Source organism: Diorhabda carinulata, chromosome 11 (genome assembly GCF_026250575.1).
Source record: "Diorhabda carinulata isolate Delta chromosome 11, icDioCari1.1, whole genome shotgun sequence".
NCBI classification, from domain to species: domain Eukaryota; kingdom Metazoa; phylum Arthropoda; class Insecta; order Coleoptera; family Chrysomelidae; genus Diorhabda; species Diorhabda carinulata.
The window spans coordinates 880,630-901,382 of NC_079470.1; positions in this window are offsets into that span (position 1 = coordinate 880,630).

Consider the following 20,753-nt stretch of genomic DNA (forward strand, 5'->3'; position numbering starts at 1 on the left):
TTCAATGGATGTTAATCGACGATATCAGACAAAGTTAGACGCAAACTCACTCAAATATATGAGAAATGTTGAAATTCGACTTCAAATTAGGAAGATAGACTTAGAAAATTTTCACTCAACACAAAGTGACAATCGACCTCAATGGGCTTCAATCAATGTTAATCGACGATATCTGACAAAGTTAGACGCCATCTCACTCAAATATATGAGAAATGTTGAAATTCGACTTTAAATTAGGAAGATAGACTTAGAAAATTTTCACTCAACACAAAGTGACAATCGACCTCAATGGGCTTCAATGGATGTTAATCGACGATATCTGACAAAGTTAGATGCAAACTCACTCAAATATATGAGAAATGTTGAAATTCGACTTTAAATTAGGAAGATAGACTTAGAAAATTTTCACTCAACACAAAGTGACAATCGACCTCAATGGGCTTCAATCAATGTTAATCGACGATATCTGACAAAGTTAGATGCAAACTCACTCGAATATATTAGAAATGTTGAAATTCGACTTCAAATTAGGAAGATAGACTTAGAAAATTTTCACTCAACACAAAGTGACAATCGACCTCAATGGGCTTCAATGGATGTTAATCGACGATATCTGACAAAGTTAGACGCAAACTCACTCAAATATATGAGAAATGTTGAAATTCGACTTTAAATTAGGAAGATAGACTTAGAAAATTTTCACTCAACACAAAGTAACAATCGACCTCAATGGGCTTCAATCAATGTTAATCGACGATATCTGACAAAGTTAGATGCAAACTCACTCAAATATATTAGAAATGTTGAAATTCGACTTCAAATTAGGAAGATAGACTTAGAAAATTTTCACTCAACACAAAGTGACAATCGACCTCAATGGGCTTCAATGGATGTTAATCGACGATATCTGACAAAGTTAGACGCAAACTCACTCAAATATATGAGAAATGTTGAAATTCGACTTCAAATTAGGAAGATAGACTTAGAAAATTTTCACTCAACACAAAGTGACAATCGACCTCAATGGGCTTCAATGGATGTTAATCGACGATATCTGACAAAGTTAGACGCAAACTCACTCAAATATATGAGAAATGTTGAAATTCGACTTTAAATTAGGAAGATAGACTTAGAAAATTTTCACTCAACACAAAGTAACAATCGACCTCAATGGGCTTCAATCAATGTTAATCGACGATATCTGACAAAGTTAGATGCAAACTCACTCAAATATATTAGAAATGTTGAAATTCGACTTCAAATTAGGAAGATAGACTTAGAAAATTTTCACTCAACACAAAGTGACAATCGACCTCAATGGGCTTCAATGGATGTTAATCGACGATATCTGACAAAGTTAGACGCAAACTCACTCAAATATATGAGAAATGTTGAAATTCGACTTTAAATTAGGAAGATAGACTTAGAAAATTTTCACTCAACACAAAGTGACAATCGACCTCAATGGGCTTCAATCAATGTTAATCGACGATATCTGACAAAGTTAGATGCAAACTCACTCAAATATATTAGAAATGTTGAAATTCGACTTCAAATTAGGAAGATAGACTTAGAAAATTTTCACTCAACACAAAGTGACAATCGACCTCAATGGGCTTCAATGGATGTTAATCGACGATATCTGACAAAGTTAGATGCAAACTCACTCAAATATATTAGAAATGTTGAAATTCGACTTCAAATTAGGAAGATAGACTTAGAAAATTTTCACTCAACACAAAGTGACAATCGACCTCAATGGTCTTCAATGGATGTTAATCGACGATATCTGACAAAGTTAGATGCAAACTCACTCAAATATATGAGAAATGTTGAAATTCGACTTTAAATTAGGAAGATAGACTTAGAAAATTTTCACTCAACACAAAGTGACAATCGACCTCAATGGGCTTCAATCAATGTTAATCGACGATATCTGACAAAGTTAGACGCAAACTCACTCAAATATATGAGAAATGTTGAAATTCGACTTTAAATTAGGAAGATAGACTTAGAAAATTTTCACTCAACACAAAGTGACAATCGACCTCAATGGGCTTCAATGGATGTTAATCGACGATATCTGACAAAGTTAGATGCAAACTCACTCAAATATATGAGAAATGTTGAAATTCGACTTTAAATTGGGAAGATAGACTTAGAAAATTTTCACTCAACACAAAGTGACAATCGACCTCAATGGGCTTCAATGGATGTTAATCGACGATATCAGACAAAGTTAGACGCAAACTCACTCAAATATATGAGAAATGTTGAAATTCGACTTCAAATTAGGAAGATAGACTTAGAAAATTTTCACTCAACACAAAGTGACAATCGACCTCAATGGGCTTCAATCAATGTTAATCGACGATATCTGACAAAGTTAGACGCCATCTCACTCAAATATATGAGAAATGTTGAAATTCGACTTTAAATTAGGAAGATAGACTTAGAAAATTTTCACTCAACACAAAGTGACAATCGACCTCAATGGGCTTCAATGGATGTTAATCGACGATATCTGACAAAGTTAGATGCAAACTCACTCAAATATATGAGAAATGTTGAAATTCGACTTTAAATTAGGAAGATAGACTTAGAAAATTTTCACTCAACACAAAGTGACAATCGACCTCAATGGGCTTCAATCAATGTTAATCGACGATATCTGACAAAGTTAGATGCAAACTCACTCGAATATATTAGAAATGTTGAAATTCGACTTCAAATTAGGAAGATAGACTTAGAAAATTTTCACTCAACACAAAGTGACAATCGACCTCAATGGGCTTCAATGGATGTTAATCGACGATATCTGACAAAGTTAGACGCAAACTCACTCAAATATATGAGAAATGTTGAAATTCGACTTTAAATTAGGAAGATAGACTTAGAAAATTTTCACTCAACACAAAGTAACAATCGACCTCAATGGGCTTCAATCAATGTTAATCGACGATATCTGACAAAGTTAGATGCAAACTCACTCAAATATATTAGAAATGTTGAAATTCGACTTCAAATTAGAAAGATAGACTTAGAAAATTTTCACTCAACACAAAGTGACAATCGACCTCAATGGGCTTCAATGGATGTTAATCGACGATATCTGACAAAGTTAGATGCAAACTCACTCAAATATATTAGAAATGTTGAAATTCGACTTCAAATTAGGAAGATAGACTTAGAAAATTTTCACTCAACACAAAGTGACAATCGACCTCAATGGGCTTCAATGGATGTTAATCGACGATATCTGACAAAGTTAGATGCAAACTCACTCAAATATATGAGAAATGTTGAAATTCGACTTTAAATTAGGAAGATAGACTTAGAAAATTTTCACTCAACACAAAGTGACAATCGACCTCAATGGGCTTCAATCAATGTTAATCGACGATATCTGACAAAGTTAGACGCAAACTCACTCAAATATATGAGAAATGTTGAAATTCGACTTTAAATTAGGAAGATAGACTTAGAAAATTTTCACTCAACACAAAGTGACAATCGACCTCAATGGGCTTCAATGGATGTTAATCGACGATATCTGACAAAGTTAGATGCAAACTCACTCAAATATATGAGAAATGTTGAAATTCGACTTTAAATTAGGAAGATAGACTTAGAAAATTTTCACTCAACACAAAGTGACAATCGACCTCAATGGGCTTCAATGGATGTTAATCGACGATATCAGACAAAGTTAGACGCAAACTCACTCAAATATATGAGAAATGTTGAAATTCGACTTCAAATTAGGAAGATAGACTTAGAAAATTTTCACTCAACACAAAGTGACAATCGACCTCAATGGGCTTCAATCAATGTTAATCGACGATATCTGACAAAGTTAGACGCCATCTCACTCAAATATATGAGAAATGTTGAAATTCGACTTTAAATTAGGAAGATAGACTTAGAAAATTTTCACTCAACACAAAGTGACAATCGACCTCAATGGGCTTCAATGGATGTTAATCGACGATATCTGACAAAGTTAGATGCAAACTCACTCAAATATATGAGAAATGTTGAAATTCGACTTTAAATTAGGAAGATAGACTTAGAAAATTTTCACTCAACACAAAGTGACAATCGACCTCAATGGGCTTCAATCAATGTTAATCGACGATATCTGACAAAGTTAGATGCAAACTCACTCGAATATATTAGAAATGTTGAAATTCGACTTCAAATTAGGAAGATAGACTTAGAAAATTTTCACTCAACACAAAGTGACAATCGACCTCAATGGGCTTCAATGGATGTTAATCGACGATATCTGACAAAGTTAGACGCAAACTCACTCAAATATATGAGAAATGTTGAAATTCGACTTTAAATTAGGAAGATAGACTTAGAAAATTTTCACTCAACACAAAGTAACAATCGACCTCAATGGGCTTCAATCAATGTTAATCGACGATATCTGACAAAGTTAGATGCAAACTCACTCAAATATATTAGAAATGTTGAAATTCGACTTCAAATTAGGAAGATAGACTTAGAAAATTTTCACTCAACACAAAGTGACAATCGACCTCAATGGGCTTCAATGGATGTTAATCGACGATATCTGACAAAGTTAGACGCAAACTCACTCAAATATATGAGAAATGTTGAAATTCGACTTCAAATTAGGAAGATAGACTTAGAAAATTTTCACTCAACACAAAGTGACAATCGACCTCAATGGGCTTCAATGGATGTTAATCGACGATATCTGACAAAGTTAGACGCAAACTCACTCAAATATATGAGAAATGTTGAAATTCGACTTTAAATTAGGAAGATAGACTTAGAAAATTTTCACTCAACACAAAGTAACAATCGACCTCAATGGGCTTCAATCAATGTTAATCGACGATATCTGACAAAGTTAGATGCAAACTCACTCAAATATATTAGAAATGTTGAAATTCGACTTCAAATTAGGAAGATAGACTTAGAAAATTTTCACTCAACACAAAGTGACAATCGACCTCAATGGGCTTCAATGGATGTTAATCGACGATATCTGACAAAGTTAGACGCAAACTCACTCAAATATATGAGAAATGTTGAAATTCGACTTTAAATTAGGAAGATAGACTTAGAAAATTTTCACTCAACACAAAGTGACAATCGACCTCAATGGGCTTCAATCAATGTTAATCGACGATATCTGACAAAGTTAGATGCAAACTCACTCAAATATATTAGAAATGTTGAAATTCGACTTCAAATTAGGAAGATAGACTTAGAAAATTTTCACTCAACACAAAGTGACAATCGACCTCAATGGGCTTCAATGGATGTTAATCGACGATATCTGACAAAATTAGATGCAAACTCACTCAAATATATTAGAAATGTTGAAATTCGACTTCAAATTAGGAAGATAGACTTAGAAAATTTTCACTCAACACAAAGTGACAATCGACCTCAATGGGCTTCAATGGATGTTAATCGACGATATCTGACAAAGTTAGATGCAAACTCACTCAAATATATGAGAAATGTTGAAATTCGACTTTAAATTAGGAAGATAGACTTAGAAAATTTTCACTCAACACAAAGTGACAATCGACCTCAATGGGCTTCAATGGATGTTAATCGACGATATCAGACAAAGTTAGACGCAAACTCACTCAAATATATGAGAAATGTTGAAATTCGACTTCAAATTAGGAAGATAGACTTAGAAAATTTTCACTCAACACAAAGTGACAATCGACCTCAATGGGCTTCAATCAATGTTAATCGACGATATCTGACAAAGTTAGACGCCATCTCACTCAAATATATGAGAAATGTTGAAATTCGACTTTAAATTAGGAAGATAGACTTAGAAAATTTTCACTCAACACAAAGTGACAATCGACCTCAATGGGCTTCAATGGATGTTAATCGACGATATCTGACAAAGTTAGATGCAAACTCACTCAAATATATGAGAAATGTTGAAATTCGACTTTAAATTAGGAAGATAGACTTAGAAAATTTTCACTCAACACAAAGTGACAATCGACCTCAATGGGCTTCAATGGATGTTAATCGACGATATCAGACAAAGTTAGACGCAAACTCACTCAAATATATGAGAAATGTTGAAATTCGACTTCAAATTAGGAAGATAGACTTAGAAAATTTTCACTCAACACAAAGTGACAATCGACCTCAATGGGCTTCAATCAATGTTAATCGACGATATCTGACAAAGTTAGACGCCATCTCACTCAAATATATGAGAAATGTTGAAATTCGACTTTAAATTAGGAAGATAGACTTAGAAAATTTTCACTCAACACAAAGTGACAATCGACCTCAATGGGCTTCAATGGATGTTAATCGACGATATCTGACAAAGTTAGATGCAAACTCACTCAAATATATGAGAAATGTTGAAATTCGACTTTAAATTAGGAAGATAGACTTAGAAAATTTTCACTCAACACAAAGTGACAATCGACCTCAATGGGCTTCAATCAATGTTAATCGACGATATCTGACAAAGTTAGATGCAAACTCACTCGAATATATTAGAAATGTTGAAATTCGACTTCAAATTAGGAAGATAGACTTAGAAAATTTTCACTCAACACAAAGTGACAATCGACCTCAATGGGCTTCAATGGATGTTAATCGACGATATCTGACAAAGTTAGACGCAAACTCACTCAAATATATGAGAAATGTTGAAATTCGACTTTAAATTAGGAAGATAGACTTAGAAAATTTTCACTCAACACAAAGTAACAATCGACCTCAATGGGCTTCAATCAATGTTAATCGACGATATCTGACAAAGTTAGATGCAAACTCACTCAAATATATTAGAAATGTTGAAATTCGACTTCAAATTAGAAAGATAGACTTAGAAAATTTTCACTCAACACAAAGTGACAATCGACCTCAATGGGCTTCAATGGATGTTAATCGACGATATCTGACAAAGTTAGATGCAAACTCACTCAAATATATTAGAAATGTTGAAATTCGACTTCAAATTAGGAAGATAGACTTAGAAAATTTTCACTCAACACAAAGTGACAATCGACCTCAATGGGCTTCAATGGATGTTAATCGACGATATCTGACAAAGTTAGATGCAAACTCACTCAAATATATGAGAAATGTTGAAATTCGACTTTAAATTAGGAAGATAGACTTAGAAAATTTTCACTCAACACAAAGTGACAATCGACCTCAATGGGCTTCAATCAATGTTAATCGACGATATCTGACAAAGTTAGACGCAAACTCACTCAAATATATGAGAAATGTTGAAATTCGACTTTAAATTAGGAAGATAGACTTAGAAAATTTTCACTCAACACAAAGTGACAATCGACCTCAATGGGCTTCAATGGATGTTAATCGACGATATCTGACAAAGTTAGATGCAAACTCACTCAAATATATGAGAAATGTTGAAATTCGACTTTAAATTAGGAAGATAGACTTAGAAAATTTTCACTCAACACAAAGTGACAATCGACCTCAATGGGCTTCAATGGATGTTAATCGACGATATCAGACAAAGTTAGACGCAAACTCACTCAAATATATGAGAAATGTTGAAATTCGACTTCAAATTAGGAAGATAGACTTAGAAAATTTTCACTCAACACAAAGTGACAATCGACCTCAATGGGCTTCAATCAATGTTAATCGACGATATCTGACAAAGTTAGACGCCATCTCACTCAAATATATGAGAAATGTTGAAATTCGACTTTAAATTAGGAAGATAGACTTAGAAAATTTTCACTCAACACAAAGTGACAATCGACCTCAATGGGCTTCAATGGATGTTAATCGACGATATCTGACAAAGTTAGATGCAAACTCACTCAAATATATGAGAAATGTTGAAATTCGACTTTAAATTAGGAAGATAGACTTAGAAAATTTTCACTCAACACAAAGTGACAATCGACCTCAATGGGCTTCAATCAATGTTAATCGACGATATCTGACAAAGTTAGATGCAAACTCACTCGAATATATTAGAAATGTTGAAATTCGACTTCAAATTAGGAAGATAGACTTAGAAAATTTTCACTCAACACAAAGTGACAATCGACCTCAATGGGCTTCAATGGATGTTAATCGACGATATCTGACAAAGTTAGACGCAAACTCACTCAAATATATGAGAAATGTTGAAATTCGACTTTAAATTAGGAAGATAGACTTAGAAAATTTTCACTCAACACAAAGTAACAATCGACCTCAATGGGCTTCAATCAATGTTAATCGACGATATCTGACAAAGTTAGATGCAAACTCACTCAAATATATTAGAAATGTTGAAATTCGACTTCAAATTAGGAAGATAGACTTAGAAAATTTTCACTCAACACAAAGTGACAATCGACCTCAATGGGCTTCAATGGATGTTAATCGACGATATCTGACAAAGTTAGACGCAAACTCACTCAAATATATGAGAAATGTTGAAATTCGACTTCAAATTAGGAAGATAGACTTAGAAAATTTTCACTCAACACAAAGTGACAATCGACCTCAATGGGCTTCAATGGATGTTAATCGACGATATCTGACAAAGTTAGACGCAAACTCACTCAAATATATGAGAAATGTTGAAATTCGACTTTAAATTAGGAAGATAGACTTAGAAAATTTTCACTCAACACAAAGTAACAATCGACCTCAATGGGCTTCAATCAATGTTAATCGACGATATCTGACAAAGTTAGATGCAAACTCACTCAAATATATTAGAAATGTTGAAATTCGACTTCAAATTAGGAAGATAGACTTAGAAAATTTTCACTCAACACAAAGTGACAATCGACCTCAATGGGCTTCAATGGATGTTAATCGACGATATCTGACAAAGTTAGACGCAAACTCACTCAAATATATGAGAAATGTTGAAATTCGACTTTAAATTAGGAAGATAGACTTAGAAAATTTTCACTCAACACAAAGTAACAATCGACCTCAATGGGCTTCAATCAATGTTAATCGACGATATCTGACAAAGTTAGATGCAAACTCACTCAAATATATTAGAAATGTTGAAATTCGACTTCAAATTAGGAAGATAGACTTAGAAAATTTTCACTCAACACAAAGTGACAATCGACCTCAATGGGCTTCAATGGATGTTAATCGACGATATCTGACAAAGTTAGACGCAAACTCACTCAAATATATGAGAAATGTTGAAATTCGACTTTAAATTAGGAAGATAGACTTAGAAAATTTTCACTCAACACAAAGTGACAATCGACCTCAATGGGCTTCAATCAATGTTAATCGACGATATCTGACAAAGTTAGATGCAAACTCACTCAAATATATTAGAAATGTTGAAATTCGACTTCAAATTAGGAAGATAGACTTAGAAAATTTTCACTCAACACAAAGTGACAATCGACCTCAATGGGCTTCAATGGATGTTAATCGACGATATCTGACAAAATTAGATGCAAACTCACTCAAATATATTAGAAATGTTGAAATTCGACTTCAAATTAGGAAGATAGACTTAGAAAATTTTCACTCAACACAAAGTGACAATCGACCTCAATGGGCTTCAATGGATGTTAATCGACGATATCTGACAAAGTTAGATGCAAACTCACTCAAATATATGAGAAATGTTGAAATTCGACTTTAAATTAGGAAGATAGACTTAGAAAATTTTCACTCAACACAAAGTGACAATCGACCTCAATGGGCTTCAATGGATGTTAATCGACGATATCAGACAAAGTTAGACGCAAACTCACTCAAATATATGAGAAATGTTGAAATTCGACTTCAAATTAGGAAGATAGACTTAGAAAATTTTCACTCAACACAAAGTGACAATCGACCTCAATGGGCTTCAATCAATGTTAATCGACGATATCTGACAAAGTTAGATGCAAACTCACTCAAATATATTAGAAATGTTGAAATTCGACTTCAAATTAGGAAGATAGACTTAGAAAATTTTCACTCAACACAAAGTGACAATCGACCTCAATGGGCTTCAATGGATGTTAATCGACGATATCTGACAAAGTTAGACGCAAACTCACTCAAATATATGAGAAATGTTGAAATTCGACTTTAAATTAGGAAGATAGACTTAGAAAATTTTCACTCAACACAAAGTAACAATCGACCTCAATGGGCTTCAATCAATGTTAATCGACGATATCTGACAAAGTTAGATGCAAACTCACTCAAATATATTAGAAATGTTGAAATTCGACTTCAAATTAGGAAGATAGACTTAGAAAATTTTCACTCAACACAAAGTGACAATCGACCTCAATGGGCTTCAATGGATGTTAATCGACGATATCTGACAAAGTTAGACGCAAACTCACTCAAATATATGAGAAATGTTGAAATTCGACTTTAAATTAGGAAGATAGACTTAGAAAATTTTCACTCAACACAAAGTGACAATCGACCTCAATGGGCTTCAATCAATGTTAATCGACGATATCTGACAAAGTTAGATGCAAACTCACTCAAATATATTAGAAATGTTGAAATTCGACTTCAAATTAGGAAGATAGACTTAGAAAATTTTCACTCAACACAAAGTGACAATCGACCTCAATGGGCTTCAATGGATGTTAATCGACGATATCTGACAAAATTAGATGCAAACTCACTCAAATATATTAGAAATGTTGAAATTCGACTTCAAATTAGGAAGATAGACTTAGAAAATTTTCACTCAACACAAAGTGACAATCGACCTCAATGGGCTTCAATGGATGTTAATCGACGATATCTGACAAAGTTAGATGCAAACTCACTCAAATATATGAGAAATGTTGAAATTCGACTTTAAATTAGGAAGATAGACTTAGAAAATTTTCACTCAACACAAAGTGACAATCGACCTCAATGGGCTTCAATGGATGTTAATCGACGATATCAGACAAAGTTAGACGCAAACTCACTCAAATATATGAGAAATGTTGAAATTCGACTTCAAATTAGGAAGATAGACTTAGAAAATTTTCACTCAACACAAAGTGACAATCGACCTCAATGGGCTTCAATCAATGTTAATCGACGATATCTGACAAAGTTAGACGCCATCTCACTCAAATATATGAGAAATGTTGAAATTCGACTTTAAATTAGGAAGATAGACTTAGAAAATTTTCACTCAACACAAAGTGACAATCGACCTCAATGGGCTTCAATCAATGTTAATCGACGATATCTGACAAAGTTAGATGCAAACTCACTCAAATATATTAGAAATGTTGAAATTCGACTTCAAATTAGGAAGATAGACTTAGAAAATTTTCACTCAACACAAAGTGACAATCGACCTCAATGGGCTTCAATGGATGTTAATCGACGATATCTGACAAAGTTAGATGCAAACTCACTCAAATATATTAGAAATGTTGAAATTCGACTTCAAATTAGGAAGATAGACTTAGAAAATTTTCACTCAACACAAAGTGACAATCGACCTCAATGGGCTTCAATGGATGTTAATCGACGATATCTGACAAAGTTAGATGCAAACTCACTCAAATATATGAGAAATGTTGAAATTCGACTTTAAATTAGGAAGATAGACTTAGAAAATTTTCACTCAACACAAAGTGACAATCGACCTCAATGGGCTTCAATGGATGTTAATCGACGATATCTGACAAAGTTAGATGCAAACTCACTCAAATATATGAGAAATGTTGAAATTCGACTTTAAATTAGGAAGATAGACTTAGAAAATTTTCACTCAACACAAAGTGACAATCGACCTCAATGGGCTTCAATGGATGTTAATCGACGATATCAGACAAAGTTAGACGCAAACTCACTCAAATATATGAGAAATGTTGAAATTCGACTTCAAATTAGGAAGATAGACTTAGAAAATTTTCACTCAACACAAAGTGACAATCGACCTCAATGGGCTTCAATCAATGTTAATCGACGATATCTGACAAAGTTAGACGCCATCTCACTCAAATATATGAGAAATGTTGAAATTCGACTTTAAATTAGGAAGATAGACTTAGAAAATTTTCACTCAACACAAAGTGACAATCGACCTCAATGGGCTTCAATGGATGTTAATCGACGATATCTGACAAAGTTAGATGCAAACTCACTCAAATATATGAGAAATGTTGAAATTCGACTTTAAATTAGGAAGATAGACTTAGAAAATTTTCACTCAACACAAAGTGACAATCGACCTCAATGGGCTTCAATCAATGTTAATCGACGATATCTGACAAAGTTAGATGCAAACTCACTCGAATATATTAGAAATGTTGAAATTCGACTTCAAATTAGGAAGATAGACTTAGAAAATTTTCACTCAACACAAAGTGACAATCGACCTCAATGGGCTTCAATGGATGTTAATCGACGATATCTGACAAAGTTAGACGCAAACTCACTCAAATATATGAGAAATGTTGAAATTCGACTTTAAATTAGGAAGATAGACTTAGAAAATTTTCACTCAACACAAAGTAACAATCGACCTCAATGGGCTTCAATCAATGTTAATCGACGATATCTGACAAAGTTAGATGCAAACTCACTCAAATATATTAGAAATGTTGAAATTCGACTTCAAATTAGGAAGATAGACTTAGAAAATTTTCACTCAACACAAAGTGACAATCGACCTCAATGGGCTTCAATGGATGTTAATCGACGATATCTGACAAAGTTAGATGCAAACTCACTCAAATATATTAGAAATGTTGAAATTCGACTTCAAATTAGGAAGATAGACTTAGAAAATTTTCACTCAACACAAAGTGACAATCGACCTCAATGGGCTTCAATGGATGTTAATCGACGATATCTGACAAAGTTAGATGCAAACTCACTCAAATATATGAGAAATGTTGAAATTCGACTTTAAATTAGGAAGATAGACTTAGAAAATTTTCACTCAACACAAAGTGACAATCGACCTCAATGGGCTTCAATCAATGTTAATCGACGATATCTGACAAAGTTAGACGCAAACTCACTCAAATATATGAGAAATGTTGAAATTCGACTTTAAATTAGGAAGATAGACTTAGAAAATTTTCACTCAACACAAAGTGACAATCGACCTCAATGGGCTTCAATGGATGTTAATCGACGATATCTGACAAAGTTAGATGCAAACTCACTCAAATATATGAGAAATGTTGAAATTCGACTTTAAATTAGGAAGATAGACTTAGAAAATTTTCACTCAACACAAAGTGACAATCGACCTCAATGGGCTTCAATGGATGTTAATCGACGATATCAGACAAAGTTAGACGCAAACTCACTCAAATATATGAGAAATGTTGAAATTCGACTTCAAATTAGGAAGATAGACTTAGAAAATTTTCACTCAACACAAAGTGACAATCGACCTCAATGGGCTTCAATCAATGTTAATCGACGATATCTGACAAAGTTAGACGCCATCTCACTCAAATATATGAGAAATGTTGAAATTCGACTTTAAATTAGGAAGATAGACTTAGAAAATTTTCACTCAACACAAAGTGACAATCGACCTCAATGGGCTTCAATGGATGTTAATCGACGATATCTGACAAAGTTAGATGCAAACTCACTCAAATATATGAGAAATGTTGAAATTCGACTTTAAATTAGGAAGATAGACTTAGAAAATTTTCACTCAACACAAAGTGACAATCGACCTCAATGGGCTTCAATGGATGTTAATCGACTATATCTGACAAAGTTAGATGCAAACTCACTCAAATATATGAGAAATGTTGAAATTCGACTTTAAATTAGGAAGATAGACTTAGAAAATTTTCACTCAACACAAAGTGACAATCGACCTCAATGGGCTTCAATCAATGTTAATCGACGATATCTGACAAAGTTAGATGCAAACTCACTCAAATATATGAGAAATGTTGAAATTCGACTTTAAATTAGGAAGATAGACTTAGAAAATTTTCACTCAACACAAAGTGACAATCGACCTCAATGGGCTTCAATCAATGTTAATCGACGATATCTGACAAAGTTAGATGCAACCTCACTCGAATATATTAGAAATGTTGAAATTCGACTTCAAATTAGGAAGATAGACTTAGAAAATTTTCACTCAACACAAAGTGACAATCGACCTCAATGGGCTTCAATGGATGTTAATCGACGATATCTGACAAAGTTAGACGCAAACTCACTCAAATATATGAGAAATGTTGAAATTCGACTTTAAATTAGGAAGATAGACTTAGAAAATTTTCACTCAACACAAAGTAACAATCGACCTCAATGGGCTTCAATCAATGTTAATCGACGATATCTGACAAAGTTAGATGCAAACTCACTCAAATATATTAGAAATGTTGAAATTCGACTTCAAATTAGGAAGATAGACTTAGAAAATTTTCACTCAACACAAAGTGACAATCGACCTCAATGGGCTTCAATGGATGTTAATCGACGATATCTGACAAAGTTAGACGCAAACTCACTCAAATATATGAGAAATGTTGAAATTCGACTTCAAATTAGGAAGATAGACTTAGAAAATTTTCACTCAACACAAAGTAACAATCGACCTCAATGGGCTTCAATCAATGTTAATCGACGATATCTGACAAAGTTAGATGCAAACTCACTCAAATATATTAGAAATGTTGAAATTCGACTTCAAATTAGGAAGATAGACTTAGAAAATTTTCACTCAACACAAAGTGACAATCGACCTCAATGGGCTTCAATGGATGTTAATCGACGATATCTGACAAAGTTAGACGCAAACTCACTCAAATATATGAGAAATGTTGAAATTCGACTTTAAATTAGGAAGATAGACTTAGAAAATTTTCACTCAACACAAAGTAACAATCGACCTCAATGGGCTTCAATCAATGTTAATCGACGATATCTGACAAAGTTAGATGCAAACTCACTCAAATATATTAGAAATGTTGAAATTCGACTTCAAATTAGGAAGATAGACTTAGAAAATTTTCACTCAACACAAAGTGACAATCGACCTCAATGGGCTTCAATGGATGTTAATCGACGATATCTGACAAAGTTAGACGCAAACTCACTCAAATATATGAGAAATGTTGAAATTCGACTTTAAATTAGGAAGATAGACTTAGAAAATTTTCACTCAACACAAAGTGACAATCGACCTCAATGGGCTTCAATCAATGTTAATCGACGATATCTGACAAAGTTAGATGCAAACTCACTCAAATATATTAGAAATGTTGAAATTCGACTTCAAATTAGGAAGATAGACTTAGAAAATTTTCACTCAACACAAAGTGACAATCGACCTCAATGGGCTTCAATGGATGTTAATCGACGATATCTGACAAAATTAGATGCAAACTCACTCGAATATATTAGAAATGTTGAAATTCGACTTCAAATTAGGAAGATAGACTTAGAAAATTTTCACTCAACACAAAGTAACAATCGACCTCAATGGGCTTCAATGGATGTTAATCGACGATATCTGACAAAGTTAGATGCAAACTCACTCAAATATATTAGAAATGTTGAAATTCGACTTCAAATTAGGAAGATAGACTTAGAAAATTTTCACTCAACACAAAGTGACAATCGACCTCAATGGGCTTCAATGGATGTTAATCGACGATATCTGACAAAATTAGATGCAAACTCACTCGAATATATTAGAAATGTTGAAATTCGACTTTAAATTAGGAAGATAGACTTAGAAAATTTTCACTCAACACAAAGTAACAATCGACCTCAATGGGCTTCAATCAATGTTAATCGACGATATCTGACAAAGTTAGATGCAAACTCACTCAAATATATTAGAAATGTTGAAATTCGACTTCAAATTAGGAAGATAGACTTAGAAAATTTTCACTCAACACAAAGTGACAATCGACCTCAATGGGCTTCAATGGATGTTAATCGACGATATCTGACAAAGTTAGACGCAAACTCACTCAAATATATGAGAAATGTTGAAATTCGACTTTAAATTAGGAAGATAGACTTAGAAAATTTTCACTCAACACAAAGTGACAATCGACCTCAATGGGCTTCAATCAATGTTAATCGACGATATCTGACAAAGTTAGATGCAAACTCACTCAAATATATTAGAAATGTTGAAATTCGACTTCAAATTAGGAAGATAGACTTAGAAAATTTTCACTCAACACAAAGTGACAATCGACCTCAATGGGCTTCAATGGATGTTAATCGACGATATCTGACAAAATTAGATGCAAACTCACTCGAATATATTAGAAATGTTGAAATTCGACTTCAAATTAGGAAGATAGACTTAGAAAATTTTCACTCAACACAAAGTGACAATCGACCTCAATGGGCTTCAATGGATGTTAATCGACGATATCTGACAAAGTTAGATGCAAACTCACTCAAATATATGAGAAATGTTGAAATTCGACTTTAAATTAGGAAGATAGACTTAGAAAATTTTCACTCAACACAAAGTGACAATCGACCTCAATGGGCTTCAATCAATGTTAATCGACGATATCTGACAAAGTTAGATGCAAACTCACTCAAATATATGAGAAATGTTGAAATTCGACTTTAAATTAGGAAGATAGACTTAGAAAATTTTCACTCAACACAAAGTGACAATCGACCTCAATGGGCTTCAATGGATGTTAATCGACGATATCTGACAAAGTTAGACGCAAACTCACTCAAATATATGAGAAATGTTGAAATTCGACTTTAAATTAGGAAGATAGACTTAGAAAATTTTCACTCAACACAAAGTGACAATCGACCTCAATGGGCTTCAATCAATGTTAATCGACGATATCTGACAAAGTTAGACGCAAACTCACTCAAATATATGAGAAATGTTGAAATTCGACTTTAAATTAGGAAGATAGACTTAGAAAATTTTCACTCAACACAAAGTGACAATCGACCTCAATGGGCTTCAATGGATGTTAATCGACGATATCTGACAAAGTTAGACGCAAACTCACTCAAATATATGAGAAATGTTGAAATTCGACTTTAAATTAGGAAGATAGACTTAGAAAATTTTCACTCAACACAAAGTGACAATCGACCTCAATGGGCTTCAATGGATGTTAATCGACGATATCTGACAAAGTTAGATGCAAACTCACTCAAATATATTAGAAATGTTGAAATTCGACTTCAAATTAGGAAGATAGACTTAGAAAATTTTCACTCAACACAAAGTGACAATCGACCTCAATGGGCTTCAATGGATGTTAATCGACGATATCTGACAAAGTTAGACGCAAACTCACTCAAATATATGAGAAATGTTGAAATTCGACTTTAAATTAGGAAGATAGACTTAGAAAATTTTCACTCAACACAAAGTAACAATCGACCTCAATGGGCTTTAATCAATGTTAATCGACGATATCTGACAAAGTTAGATGCAAACTCACTCAAATATATTAGAAATGTTGAAATTCGACTTCAAATTAGGAAGATAGACTTAGAAAATTTTCACTCAACACAAAGTGACAATCGACCTCAATGGGCTTCAATGGATGTTAATCGACGATATCTGACAAAGTTAGACGCAAACTCACTCAAATATATGAGAAATGTTGAAATTCGACTTTAAATTAGGAAGATAGACTTAGAAAATTTTCACTCAACACAAAGTGACAATCGACCTCAATGGGCTTCAATGGATGTTAATCGACGATATCTGACAAAGTTAGACGCAAACTCACTCAAATATATGAGAAATGTTGAAATTCGACTTCAAATTAGGAAGATAGACTTAGAAAATTTTCACTCAACACAAAGTGACAATCGACCTCAATGGGCTTCAATCAATGTTAATCGACGATATCTGACAAAGTTAGATGCAAACTCACTCAAATATATTAGAAATGTTGAAATTCGACTTCAAATTAGGAAGATAGACTTAGAAAATTTTCACTCAACACAAAGTAACAATCGACCTCAATGGGCTTCAATCAATGTTAATCGACGATATCTGACAAAGTTAGATGCAAACTCACTCAAATATATTAGAAATGTTGAAATTCGACTTCAAATTAGGAAGATAGACTTAGAAAATTTTCACTCAACACAAAGTGACAATCGACCTCAATGGGCTTCAATGGATGTTAATCGACGATATCTGACAAAGTTAGACGCAAACTCACTCAAATATATGAGAAATGTTGAAATTCGACTTTAAATTAGGAAGATAGACTTAGAAAATTTTCACTCAACACAAAGTGACAATCGACCTCAATGGGCTTCAATCAATGTTAATCGACGATATCTGACAAAGTTAGATGCAAACTCACTCAAATATATTAGAAATGTTGAAATTCGACTTCAAATTAGGAAGATAGACTTAGAAAATTTTCACTCAACACAAAGTGACAATCGACCTCAATGGGCTTCAATGGATGTTAATCGACGATATCTGACAAAATTAGATGCAAACTCACTCGAATATATTAGAAATGTTGAAATTCGACTTCAAATTAGGAAGATAGACTTAGAAAATTTTCACTCAACACAAAGTGACAATCGACCTCAATGGGCTTCAATGGATGTTAATCGACGATATCTGACAAAGTTAGATGCAAACTCACTCAAATATATGAGAAATGTTGAAATTCGACTTTAAATTAGGAAGATAGACTTAGAAAATTTTCACTCAACACAAAGTGACAATCGACCTCAATGGGCTTCAATCAATGTTAATCGACGATATCTGACAAAGTTAGATGCAAACTCACTCAAATATATTAGAAATGTTGAAATTCGACTTCAAATTAGGAAGATAGACTTAGAAAATTTTCACTCAACACAAAGTGACAATCGACCTCAATGGGCTTCAATGGATGTTAATCGACGATATCTGACAAAGTTAGATGCAAACTCACTCAAATATATTAGAAATGTTGAAATTCGACTTCAAATTAGGAAGATAGACTTAGAAAATTTTCACTCATTACAAAGTGACAATCGACCTCAATGGGCTTCAATGGATGTTAATCGACGATATCTGACAAAGTTAGATGCAAACTCACTCAAATATATGAGAAATGTTGAAATTCGACTTTAAATTAGGAAGATAGACTTAGAAAATTTTCACTCAACACAAAGTGACAATCGACCTCAATGGGCTTCAATCAATGTTAATCGACGATATCTGACAAAGTTAGATGCAAACTCACTCGAATATATTAGAAATGTTGAAATTCGACTTCAAATTAGGAAGATAGACTTAGAAAATTTTCACTCAACACAAAGTGACAATCGACCTCAATGGGCTTCAATGGATGTTAATCGACGATATCTGACAAAGTTAGACGCAAACTCACTCAAATATATGAGAAATGTTGAAATTCGACTTTAAATTAGGAAGATAGACTTAGAAAATTTTCACTCAACACAAAGTGACAATCGACCTCAATGGGCTTCAATCAATGTTAATCGACGATATCTGACAAAGTTAGATGCAAACTCACTCGAATATATTAGAAATGTTGAAATTCGACTTCAAATTAGGAAGATAGACTTAGAAAATTTTCACTCAACACAAAGTGACAATCGACCTCAATGGGCTTCAATGGATGTTAATCGACGATATCTGACAAAGTTAGATGCAAACTCACTCAAATATATGAGAAATGTTGAAATTCGACTTTAAATTAGGAAGATAGACTTAGAAAATTTTCACTCAACACAAAGTGACAATCGACCTCAATGGGCTTCAATGGATGTTAATCGACGATATCTGACAAAGTTAGACGCAAACTCACTCAAATATATGAGAAATGTTGAAATTCGACTTTAAATTAGGAAGATAGACTTAGAAAATTTTCACTCAACACAAAGTGACAATCGACCTCAATGGGCTTCAATCAATGTTAATCGACGATATCTGACAAAGTTAGACGCAAACTCACTCAAATATATGAGAAATGTTGAAATTCGACTTTAAATTAGGAAGATAGACTTAGAAAATTTTCACTCAACACAAAGTGACAATCGACCTCAATGGGCTTCAATGGATGTTAATCGACGATATCTGACAAAGTTAGATGCAAACTCACTCGAATATATGAGAAATGTTGAAATTCGACTTTAAATTAGGAAGATAGACTTAGAAAATTTTCACTCAACACAAAGTGACAATCGACCTCAATGGGCTTCAATGGATGTTAATCGACGATATCTGACAAAGTTAGATGCAAACTCACTCAAATATATGAGAAATGTTGAAATTCGACTTTAAATTAGGAAGATAGACTTAGAAAATTTTCACTCAACACAAAGTGACAATCGACCTCAATGGGCTTCAATCAATGTTAATCGACGATATCTGACAAAGTTAGATGCAAACTCACTCGAATATATTAGAAATGTTGAAATTCGACTTCAAATTAGGAAGATAGACTTAGAAAATTTTCACTCAACACAAAGTGACAATCGACCTCAATGGGCTTCAATCAATGTTAATCGACGATATCTGACAAAGTTAGATGCAAACTCACTCGAATATATTAGAAATGTTGAAATTCGACTTCAAATTAGGAAGATAGACTTAGAAAATTTTCACTCAACACAAAGTGACAATCGACCTCAATGGGCTTCAATGGATGTTAATCGACGATATCTGACAAAGTTAGACGCAAACTCACTCAAATATATGAGAAATGTTGAAATTCGACTTTAAATTAGGAAGATAGACTTAGAAAATTTTCACTCAACACAAAGTGACAATCGACCTCAATGGGCTTCAATGGATGTTAATCGACGATATC